The 10,617-nt window shown below is 37.5% G+C and overlaps 1 pseudogene; it reads left to right on the top strand.

Annotated features, from left to right (window-relative positions):
- The first annotated feature begins 9,986 nt into the window (after positions 1–9,986).
- Positions 9,987–10,399, top strand: LOC100965749 (annotated as a pseudogene).
- The last annotated feature ends 218 nt before the right edge of the window (positions 10,400–10,617 follow it).

Here is a 10,617-nt window from a genome sequence, read left to right as displayed (position 1 = left end):
TCAACACAGCCTTCATGTCATTTTCTCAGTTATTGCTTTAAAACGTTCACATTCTACTCCTAGAAAGATTCACCTGTACCCTATAAGATAAACATTTTTCTAAGCGAAACATCACAAGAATGGAGAAATAAACACATGTACTCAATACCAAATTGGAAGTAATGGATCAACACTTAAGTGTATATATAGAAATAAATGTTAATGAAAATCAAGCTGGGTGGAGGGGATGAGTAAATGCATATCTATTGGGTACAATGCATGCTGTCGGGGTGAAGGGCATGCTTATAATTTTGACTCAATCTGTATAAAAAACAAAGTATGTAAATGAAATATGTGTTCGTGGAGGGCAGATTGTGATGTGGCAAGACCCCCACAGCCTGGGAGATGCATTCAAGTAATGACCCCCAACTGCTTTTCCTCCTTTCCTAAAACAGCAATAGTCCATTCTCTTGCTCCTTCTGCCAGAAGTCACATAGCTTCTGTATACTTTTCTATCCTCTGCCTAAAAACACATGGCCTTCTCTCCCTAAAGTTAATTTTTACCCCATGTACTAATTTTTACCCCACATCATTTACTTATTCAGTTACTTATACTCAACCTTGTAAGATGAAAATATTCCTACTCTCTTTCCTTGATGATTTGTGACATTGTTAGTGTAAGCAACCTTGTTTAAGTACTATATAAATAAAGCTATTCACACGGTTCTGTGCTGGCTGCAGTCATCAGCTGTGCCAGACCTTCTGATCCCATCTCTTTATCTTCTATGCAATTTATGTCTCTTGTGTGATTTATTTTCATAATTCTCCACTAGTCGCCCTCTGGTTCATTTACTCTTTGCACTGGTTCAAGAAAGGTGTAACCGTTAGTATTCTGAAATTAAACAAAGAGATAAAAAAGCAAAAAAAAAAAAAGAGAGAGAGAGATAGAACTACCATATGATGTAATGATCTAGCAGTCTTCTGGAATCTTCTGGCTTCTTCTTCTTTTTTTTTTTTTTTTTTGTAAGAGACAAGGTCTCACTCTGTTACTGAGGCTAGAGTGCAGAGGTGCAATCATAACTCATTATAGCCTCAAACTCCTAAACTCAAGTGAAGTAATCCTTTTGCCTTGGATTTATGGCTTAGCCTCCCAAGTAGCTAGCACTATGGGTATGTGCCATCACACCCACCTGTTTTAAAAAATTTTCATAGAAACAGTGTCTTGCTATGGTGCCCAGGCTAGTCTTGAACTCCTGGCTGCAAGTCATCCTCCTACCTTGGCCTCCCATAATGCTGGGATTACAGGTATGAGCCACTATGCCTGGCCACTTCTAGGTATTTATTCAAAGAAATTTAAGTCAGAATCTTGAAGCTATACTTGCATTCCATTGTTCATTGCAACATTATTCACAATAGCCAAGATATTATATTCACAATATAATAGCCAAGATACCAAATCTTGGCTATTGTGAATAGCCAATATGTATGAAGGATAAAGAAAACGTGAAGTTTATGTGCAATATTATTCAGCCTTAGAAAGGAAGAAAATGTTGCAATTCACAACAACCTGGATGGACCCACAGGACAATTGTGCCAAGTCAAATACAGAAAGACAAATATGTATGATCTCACTTATATGTGGAATCTATATCACTCAAACTCATAGAAGCCAGTGGTTGGATGAAGGAAAAATTAGGAGGTGATGGTCAAACGGTAGAAAATTTCAGTTTTGAAAGATAAATAGTTCTTAATATCTATAGTAATTGATACTGTATTGTATCCTTAACATTTTCTAAGAATGGATCTTATGTTCAGTGCTCTTACCACACACCACACACGCACACCAAATAATAAAGGTGGTGGGAGGAAATTTTCTGATGTAATGGCTATGAATATGGCCTTGGTCATGGTGGTTTCACATGTGTATACTTACCTTCCAACTCACTGAGTTACATATAATAAATAGAGACAACTTTTTACAGGCCAATAATACCTCAAAAAGTGTTTTTTTTAAATTCATAACAAGGAAAATAACATTATTGTATTGTTAGTATTATTTATTATATCAGTGCATCATTTTGCACTAAAGAACTGTAAATGTGGTTTGTATGAACTCATACCACAGCCCCAGTTTCTAGTTGGATCCTTTTTTTCCCAGTTAAATCTTTTGTAGTTGATGGCAAACATCATTACACCTATAAAAAGAGATCAAGTTGTTCTCATGGTTGGAATGTTCGCACAGATGCAGCTGTAATATGATGTGTTCTTCTTGAGTGCAGAGTGACCTGGCTGAAGTCAAGGCTTAGATTGGTGCTGGAGTGCAGGGTGCAGTCCACGCCTATAGAAAGCCAACTGGCCTATTCTGGGACTTAATCCCTCAAGACCTCAGCCTCATTAACAATAAACACAAATAAATTGACTTGATCCTGACCAAAAAAAAAAAAAAAAAAAAAAAATAAAGCCTGAGCATGACAAGTTTTGTTGAAAAATAATAGTGAAACAAAACTATTTAAATTCTGATAAAAGATCTTAAACATGAAAGAGAAATTTCCATTTTTATCATTCTAATTTGATTCTGTGGTCTCTAACATTGTATTCTATGAGAAATTTCACTTGACTGCTTCATTAGAGCTTAAGATTTTCTTGAGCAAAGAAAAGTAGGGTTGTCAAAGAGTTACCAAACCTCGTGACACTTAATTCAAGGAGTTCTGAGTCTTTATGGTACAGAAAAGCTATCCTTTCTTTAGGTTGCTAGAAATGGAATCTTTTGTCTTTATAGAAAGCCACGTAGGGCCTTTGTTGATTTCATAAAAGCAGAATTGTGGGTTTAAGAAACATCAGCTCTGCCACCTCCTTGAAGATGCTGAGAAATGTGTACCCTTTAAACATGAAAGAAGTAGAGTGCGAATTATTTTAGCTGGAAGTTTAAAGGATGACCTTAGAGATGTAACTCTTTAGCAAGTAAGATTTACTCCTCTTTATAATTGAGGGTATAGGAGGTGAAACTGCACAAAGAATTAAGCCCATGTAAGAATTAAATATTTATTTGCCTTCTAAAGGAGATCGAAGCAATAAATCATAAAGTAAAAAGTCTTTGAAGATAACTTTTCATCTCTTTCAAGGGGAGAAAAATCTACCACCTGTTTAGCACCATATGGCATTAACAGTTGATTGCAGTTTTTCAAACAGGCAGAATTCAATTTGAATTAGTTGGGGGATTTTTGTGTGTATTTTTTCTAAAAGTGAATGCTATTCTCTCAGGTATGGGGTAACGAGCATTTGCATGCTGTGAACTTTCTGTTATTTCACATCTTTGGAGCCTGAGGGAGAAGGGTTGTCTACTCACAGGTGAATAGGTGACGTCTCGGCCTGGCTTTATAATCAACCACTCCAAAACGTAGTGGCTTGAAGCCATAATCATTTTACTCAGAATTCTGTGGTCTCTCATTTCTCTGAACTCAGACTGGTTTTCCACAAAGGCCAGATTTTGAGTCAATCCACAAAGAAAGTTTCTGGATGGTAGAGCCTTCTCTAAACTTGGTGTTCTTGTGGACACACTCATCAGTGAAATAATGCCACTGAGTGGCAGTAAATGAATTGGAAAAATGAGAATAAAATAAAAAATGGAAAAATAAAATCCCATATGAAAAATCAAGAAACATTCCAATTCACCTTTGTCGAGACAGTTGTCAAATGTCAGATATATATGAACTATAACAATGCAGTCTGAATGACATACATAGCCCATTCCTCTACTCTTTAACTTTGCCAGATTCATACACATACTGGTTGGTCAGCTACCCTTGGCTTTGCACCACCACATGATTTTCTTTCATGTGCTTGAAAAATCAGGCAGATGATGTTTATAATAATTGGTGGTTCCTATTACCTTTATGATAAGATCCAAACCAGTCTTTTTTTTTTTTTATTTTTCTCTTGGCTACCTATCCATCCATTCACAATTCCCCTGCTACTCCCCACCTTGTATGCTACACATTAGTTATGCTGAGTTTCACTATCCACACCCACCATCCATAGTTCACCACCAATAATCAGCAACCACCAACTACACTTGTCATCCACTTACTAATTCTGTCCATTAACCCCACTCCGTCACCAGTCCTATTCCCAAATTCTGGTCCATCACCACAATCTCTGGTCACTAGACATATCTAACAGCAGCAGTCCTATTTACCCCTACTCCTACTTTCCCAACCTCTTGGCTTAGTTCTGTTGATTCTTCTTAACATCTCATTAAATGTCTAATGTATATGTTCCCTTTTCTCTAATTCTCCTACCTTGCTTTAGATGAGACCACCATCATCTCTCTCCTAGAAGTGCACCAGCCTTCTTACTAGGTTTCCTACCTCCAAGTTAGCTTCCCCCCAGTCCATCCAACACACGGTGCTAAGTGATCTTCCTGAAGTGTATATATGACCATATCTACCACCTTCTTAAAGACTCTGGTAGTCATTAGTGCTGGCTATTAAATATATCTGGCTTTCTACTCTTTTAGGCATATAGTAGGATTGCACTTCTTCACCCCCTTGAAGTTAGGTGTGGTCATGTGATTTGCTATAACCAATTAAATATGGGCAGAAGAGATGTGTGATATGCTGAGACAGAAGCTTTCAGAATCAGTGTACACTTTGCCCTATTCTCTGTCCCTCTAGCTCCAGATGGTGGCTGCTCTGTTGGCCTTGGTCCATGAGGAAAGGCCCCCCAGACTACTCACAATGGACATACAGCTTAACTAAGAAATAAATCTTAGTGTTTTAAGTTACTGATTTTGAAGATTTTACTGCAGCATGATCTAAAACAATTTGAGTAATATAAAGACCAAGGTGAAGCTTAAAATCCTTAGCAAAATATTGATAATTCTTTATAAACTGACCTCTACTTTCTAACTTCATTTTAAACTATTCTTCTTCTCACATCCTGCACTCCAGACAAGCTGCTGCTTATGTTGTATGCTCTCATGCTTTTCTATCTTGGTTATTTCCTCCTCCCCTTCTGTTTTAAACTTGGAATGCTCAAAAACTCTCCCTCCTTAAAATCTCTTAGCTTTTTTTAATTTTTAATTTTTTAGGCTAGTAAAATGAAATAGTAGGAGTGGAGAAAGAATGAAGAAATTTGTAAGTGGTAGTGATCAATTTGTTGTTCTCATAGCATTTTATCTGAAATCATGTTTCTACTTGTACAATGGTTTCTTATACATGTATCTGCATGGTTTAAATATTTGCCCCTCCAAAAGTCATGTTGAAATTCCCTCTTCAATGTGGGAGGTATTGAAATGTGGGGCCTTTAAGAGGTGATTGGGCTATGAGGGCTCTGCTCTCATGAGTAGATTAAGCCATTCATGGATTTATGAATTAATGTGTTAATAAATTAATGAGTTCTCATAAGAGTGGGACTGGTGGATTTATAAGAAGAGGAATAGAGATATGAGCTAGCACATTTAGCCCCCTCACTATGTGACACCCTATATTACCTTGGGACTCTGCAGAGAGTCCCTACCATCAAGAAAGCCCTCACTAGTTATGGCCCTTTGACCTTGGAGTTCTCAGCCTCCATAACTGTAAGAAATAAATTCATTTTCTTTATAAATTATCCAATTACAGATATTATCTATAAGCAACAGAAAATGGACTAAGACACTATCTAATCTACTCTATTTGCCTGGAATCTCCGTAAAGATAATGTTTGTGTCTAAGTCATCTTTGTATGCACCTACAGTATTTAGAACAATGCCCTTCATGTTAGTGCTCAAATATTAATGTTTTTTCCAAATTAATGTGGTCTATTCCTGAAAAACAGAATACTTAATAATACTCATCTTGATTTTTGTGGTAGGTTTTTTTTTTTTTTTTTTTGTGACTGGGTGGGTTAGAGCAATGGTAGGGAATAGCTCTGAGAAAGTATAGGGTAATTGATTAGGGGGGTGTGCTGGAGGAGGAAATAAAGGAGCAAACAATGAAATTGTTATGTGGCATCTGCTTGAAACCTAACACTGTGCTGGGCTCTGTGAGGACTTTATAGGAAGAAGAATATACTATTCTTACCCAGTGAACTTACTGTCTGGTTTGGGCACAAAGCATTACCATGCCCCAAAGTGTGTAAAAAAAGATTGTAGCATAGACTTGAACTACTAAAACCCTGTTTCACACAGTGAATTTTCAACTATTTCTGTAATCTTGTGTCTCTAAAGATATTGCAAAAATTTTAGGCAAATTTACAAACAGCTTACTTCATCTGAGAAATTGCCATGCATTTAAACTTTGTGGGATCAGTTCACAAAGTGACAATTGTTGCAAAACCAAATCACAATCAGTGGCAGGCTATTGTGGATTTGAAAGGACTGGCTCAGTTGAAATTTGCTCCTACTATGTTTTCTATGGTTGATTTTGTTTTGTATGACTGGAAAGCACTTTTTTTTTTTTTTACATATACATGTGTTTATTAGGTTTCCACTTTTTGCCTTCACAAAATTAAAAAGGCTTAAAATTTAACAACAATAACAATGTTTAAGATAAGGACTAGAAACAAAAACCTCATAAAGAATGAATGAAGATAAATACATTCAGAAAAGAATCAGATGACTGCTACAATGACGTATTAAGCCACAATAATAATAATAATGCAAAGAAAGTAACATTCACATTGTCAAATAAGAGTATGTCTATTATAGAATGCTTTGACTCTGAGATTTAATATGGACTCATCAATTAACTTCTTATTTTTTTCCAAAGTCTCAAAAAATAGACAACTAATATTTATAAATAAAAATAAAAGAAAATTTCAAAAAACAGATCATGCCAAATCTTATAGACAATAGAAAAAGAAGAAATCCTTCAAAATCATTCTGCTTAATCTGGATACCTAATCTGGAAAGCACTTTTAGTCCCAAAGCTTTCTGAAGCAATTTGACTTGATTTGAATGCTGTGTGTGTGATATAGTGGCCATCGGTGTGCTGGTAACTGCTTAGCAATCATCTCTGGGGAATTCAGGGTCCTGATTTATAGCATTTGCCAATTTCTATAGTATAAATCAGGCGTCCTCAAACTATGGCCCACAGGCCACATGCAGCCTGCCTAGGACATTTATCCAGCCCGCTGGGTGTTTCTGCCGCCACTGCCTGTCCTGCTTAGCAGCTGACTTGGCCTGGGGCCGGCAGTCTGGCCCTCCAATGGTCTGAGGGACAGTGAACTGGCCCCCTGTTTAAAAAGTTTGAGGACCCCTGGAAATACTTCCATCATGGCCAATTTTAAGCTACCAGTTAAACGTCACCAAATATGGAGTTAGAAGAGGTGTGTACAATGAGCTCTCAAAGCTCCTGTATGCAGGCTTCAGGACTCCATTGGTATGTGAGGTAATGAGTAAGGAGGCAGAATGAGGAATGAGGGAGGGCAGGGATTAAAAAAAGGGAACTGAGAAGTTTCTATTCAAATCTCTTGCACACAATTAGATGGGATCACTTGTTCTTTTCTTGCTAATATGTTTAAATTCTCTGTGGATTCTGGTTATCAAACCTTTGTCAGAGACAGAACCTGCAAATATCTTCTCCCATTCTGAGGGCTGCCTGCTTGCTTTACGTACTGTGCTCTTGGCTGTGCAGAAGCTTTTTAGTTTGATCAGGTCCCAGTAATGTATTTTTGGTGTTGCTTCAATTGCCTGGGGGAAGGCTATGTTAACCAGTGTGTTGTAAGTATTTCAAATTGTATATAAAACCAACACATTGTACCCCATCAATGCATTAATGTACACAGCTATGATTTAATAAAAAAAAACAAACCCCAAGACAGAGGCATACAATCGGGCATTCCTCTGGGTTTTATTGATCTACTTGGTCAGCCTCCTAAAACTGAAAGTTGTCGTTATTAAGCCTCATTCCTAAGAGGGCTGGACTTTTCCTTGAACTGCTTTTGCAATGGTAACAAATCTTTGGGAGATTTTTAAGCACTGAATTTATGTTTTTAAAAAGCCACTCACTTTGAAATTAACCTAAGGTGATACACATCAGAAAGTGATTACCTCCTGTGTACAGATAGGGAGGGAGCACAAGGGAGTTTTGTGGGGTGCTGGAAACTTTCTGTATCTTGATCTGGTGGTGATAAACTTGTAAGTTCACTTATATCTCAAAACAAGTAACAATCATGAAAAAAGTTGCTCGCTTTTCCTTGTGCCTGCCTCTGAATGTTTCTTTTAGGTATATATTAGATTAAAAATAGTGGGAAGAGGGTGGAAGCCACAGAAGAAATACAAATTACCTTATTAGGTGATATACACACCAATAATTGTTGTATATATTATGTGTTTTTGGACAGTGTACACTTCACATAGTGCATTATTCATTACACACACAGTGCCATTTAGCTAGGAAATTGGGATCAGGTAAACAACACCAGGAAGTAATGACTGTTGACATTATACGTAGTAATCTGTTTTCCTGGAACAAACTGCAAATGTATTCTGTTTGGAATTAATATAGTTTGTTAAATTTTATCCATAAAAATGACTTATGAGATTGAATCCATTAGTTTAATGGAATATCACAATCATTGTTCCAAACTTATTTATATTGCAATCAGTAGAATGGGATGTCTCTTCCAAGTAAGAAAATGAATGTGAAGGCCAAAGATTTTCTCTTATTTAATTTTAATAATTGTGAATCATCATATGTGATATGTATTTTTCATGTTTATGCTTGTAATTAAATCCCACCAGAGAAAATAGAAGAGAGGAAAGACACGTTAGGACTTGCAAATTATTTCTCTCAGATGATTTTAGGGCTTTTTGTTTCCACAATGAAATAATCAGCATTAGGGCATGGTCCCTAATGAGAGTTGGGTAGGGGCCAGGAGTTATGAGTAAGGGAAGACCCATGGTGGGATATTCACTGCTTAAGCCATTTCATAGGAGCCTTGCATTTCATGAGGATATGTGCGAAGGCTAGAACTTCTCTAATCAAGGCCTGGGAAGATCCTAAAGTGAAAATTCCAGTAGTTAAGAACGTTCAAAAAAGGCTTGGTGCCTGTTGCTCAGCGGTTAGGGCACTGGCCACATACACCGGGGCTGGCGGGTTCGAACCTGGCCTGGGCATGCGAAACAATGACAATTACAACAAAAAAATAGACGGGCATTGTGGCAGGTGGCTGTAGTCCCAGTTACCTGGGAGGCTTAGGCAAGAGAATCGCTTAAGCCCAAGGGTTTGAGGTTGATGTGAGCTGTGACACCATGGCACTCTACTGAGGGTGACACAGTGAGACTCTGTCTCAAACAAACAAACAAAAAAAGAATGTTCAAAAAAGGTTGGGTGAAGTGTTGTTGGTTCTGTTGCCTCTGGAGATTAGCCAATAAGTAGGCTTGACATTTTACTATTAGGCATTCATCCCTACATGTATTGCCTGTGCAGGATGACCCAATTCAAATATACTGACACTTTCAAGTTGTATGTAGCAGGTTTCTTAACCTCTCTGTACCTCACTTTCCTTATTGTAGGTACTCCTGTAAGAGTACCTACATCATAGGCTTCCTGTGATGATTTGCAGTGCAAATTACTTCTCATATCAAGGCATGATTGATTTTTCATATTGTCAAATCTCTTGTCTACAAGACATTAAGAGAAGCAGGGCTCTGGGACTTGGAAAGTTGAGATGAAAGTACGTTCTGTAATGGAAATAATCTTTTTTTTCCTAAGATATATTAATGTGCATTCCTCCTTTACTTTTTCAGAGGCATGACCTTTCTTGTTGGCTCAAGGTACCTGTCTGCTCAGGGGTGATAAGAGGAGGGTAGAATTAGGACTTGTAAGAATTCAAAGAGAAAAAAAATAGTATTCTATTTGTGGTTTCCACAATCGGATTTTCAAGTTCAAAGCATTAAAATAGGTCTGAAAGACAGACTTTATTAAGAGGGAGATAACTTCTTCTTCTTTTTGGTTTATTTTTTTTGTTGTTCAACATCTTAGATAGGCTGTGGTAGTGGCAGATCTTTTCTGAGCTTTGCAATGCCACCCAAGGATGACAAGAAGAAGAAAGGTGCTGGAAAGTCAGCCAAGCAAGACAAAAACCCAGTGAACAAATCTGAGGGCAAGGCCAAAAAGAAGTGGTCCAAAGGCAAAGTTCGAGACAAGCTCAACAACCTGGTTTTGTTTGACAAAGCTACATCTGACAAACTCTGTAAGGAAGTTCCCAACTATAAGCTTACCCCAGCTGTGGTCTCTGAGAAACTGAAGATTTGAGATCCCCTGGCCAGGGCAGTGCTTCAGGAGCTCCTTAGTAAAGGAATTATCAAACTTGTTTCAAAGCACAGAGCTCAAGTAATTTACACCAGAAATACCAAAAGTGGGAATGCCCAGCTGCTGGTAAAGATGCACAAACAGGGTCCAACTATATATTTGGAAAAATAAAACTTCATTGAACAAATGAAAAAAAAGAGGGAGATGAATTTTCTAAATTTCTGTATCTTCTTTATTATATAAAGAAGACCTGGGCTGAACTGATCAGACTTTAACCTAAGGTCCTTTTGGCCAGACAGAAAGAGACGGAGAGATTATAAAGCCTGCTTCTCTGATTCCTCTGGATAGCAGGAAGAAGAGTAGAGAGAGGCAAAGATAGAGGAGATATGTGGTCAGGGAT

Source organism: Otolemur garnettii, unplaced genomic scaffold, assembly GCF_000181295.1.
Source record: "Otolemur garnettii isolate 467f Iridium unplaced genomic scaffold, OtoGar3 scaffold00110, whole genome shotgun sequence".
Lineage (NCBI taxonomy): Eukaryota > Metazoa > Chordata > Mammalia > Primates > Galagidae > Otolemur > Otolemur garnettii.
The sequence above is the reverse complement of the archived record's forward strand: the minus strand, read 5'-3'. Positions and strand labels throughout refer to the sequence as shown.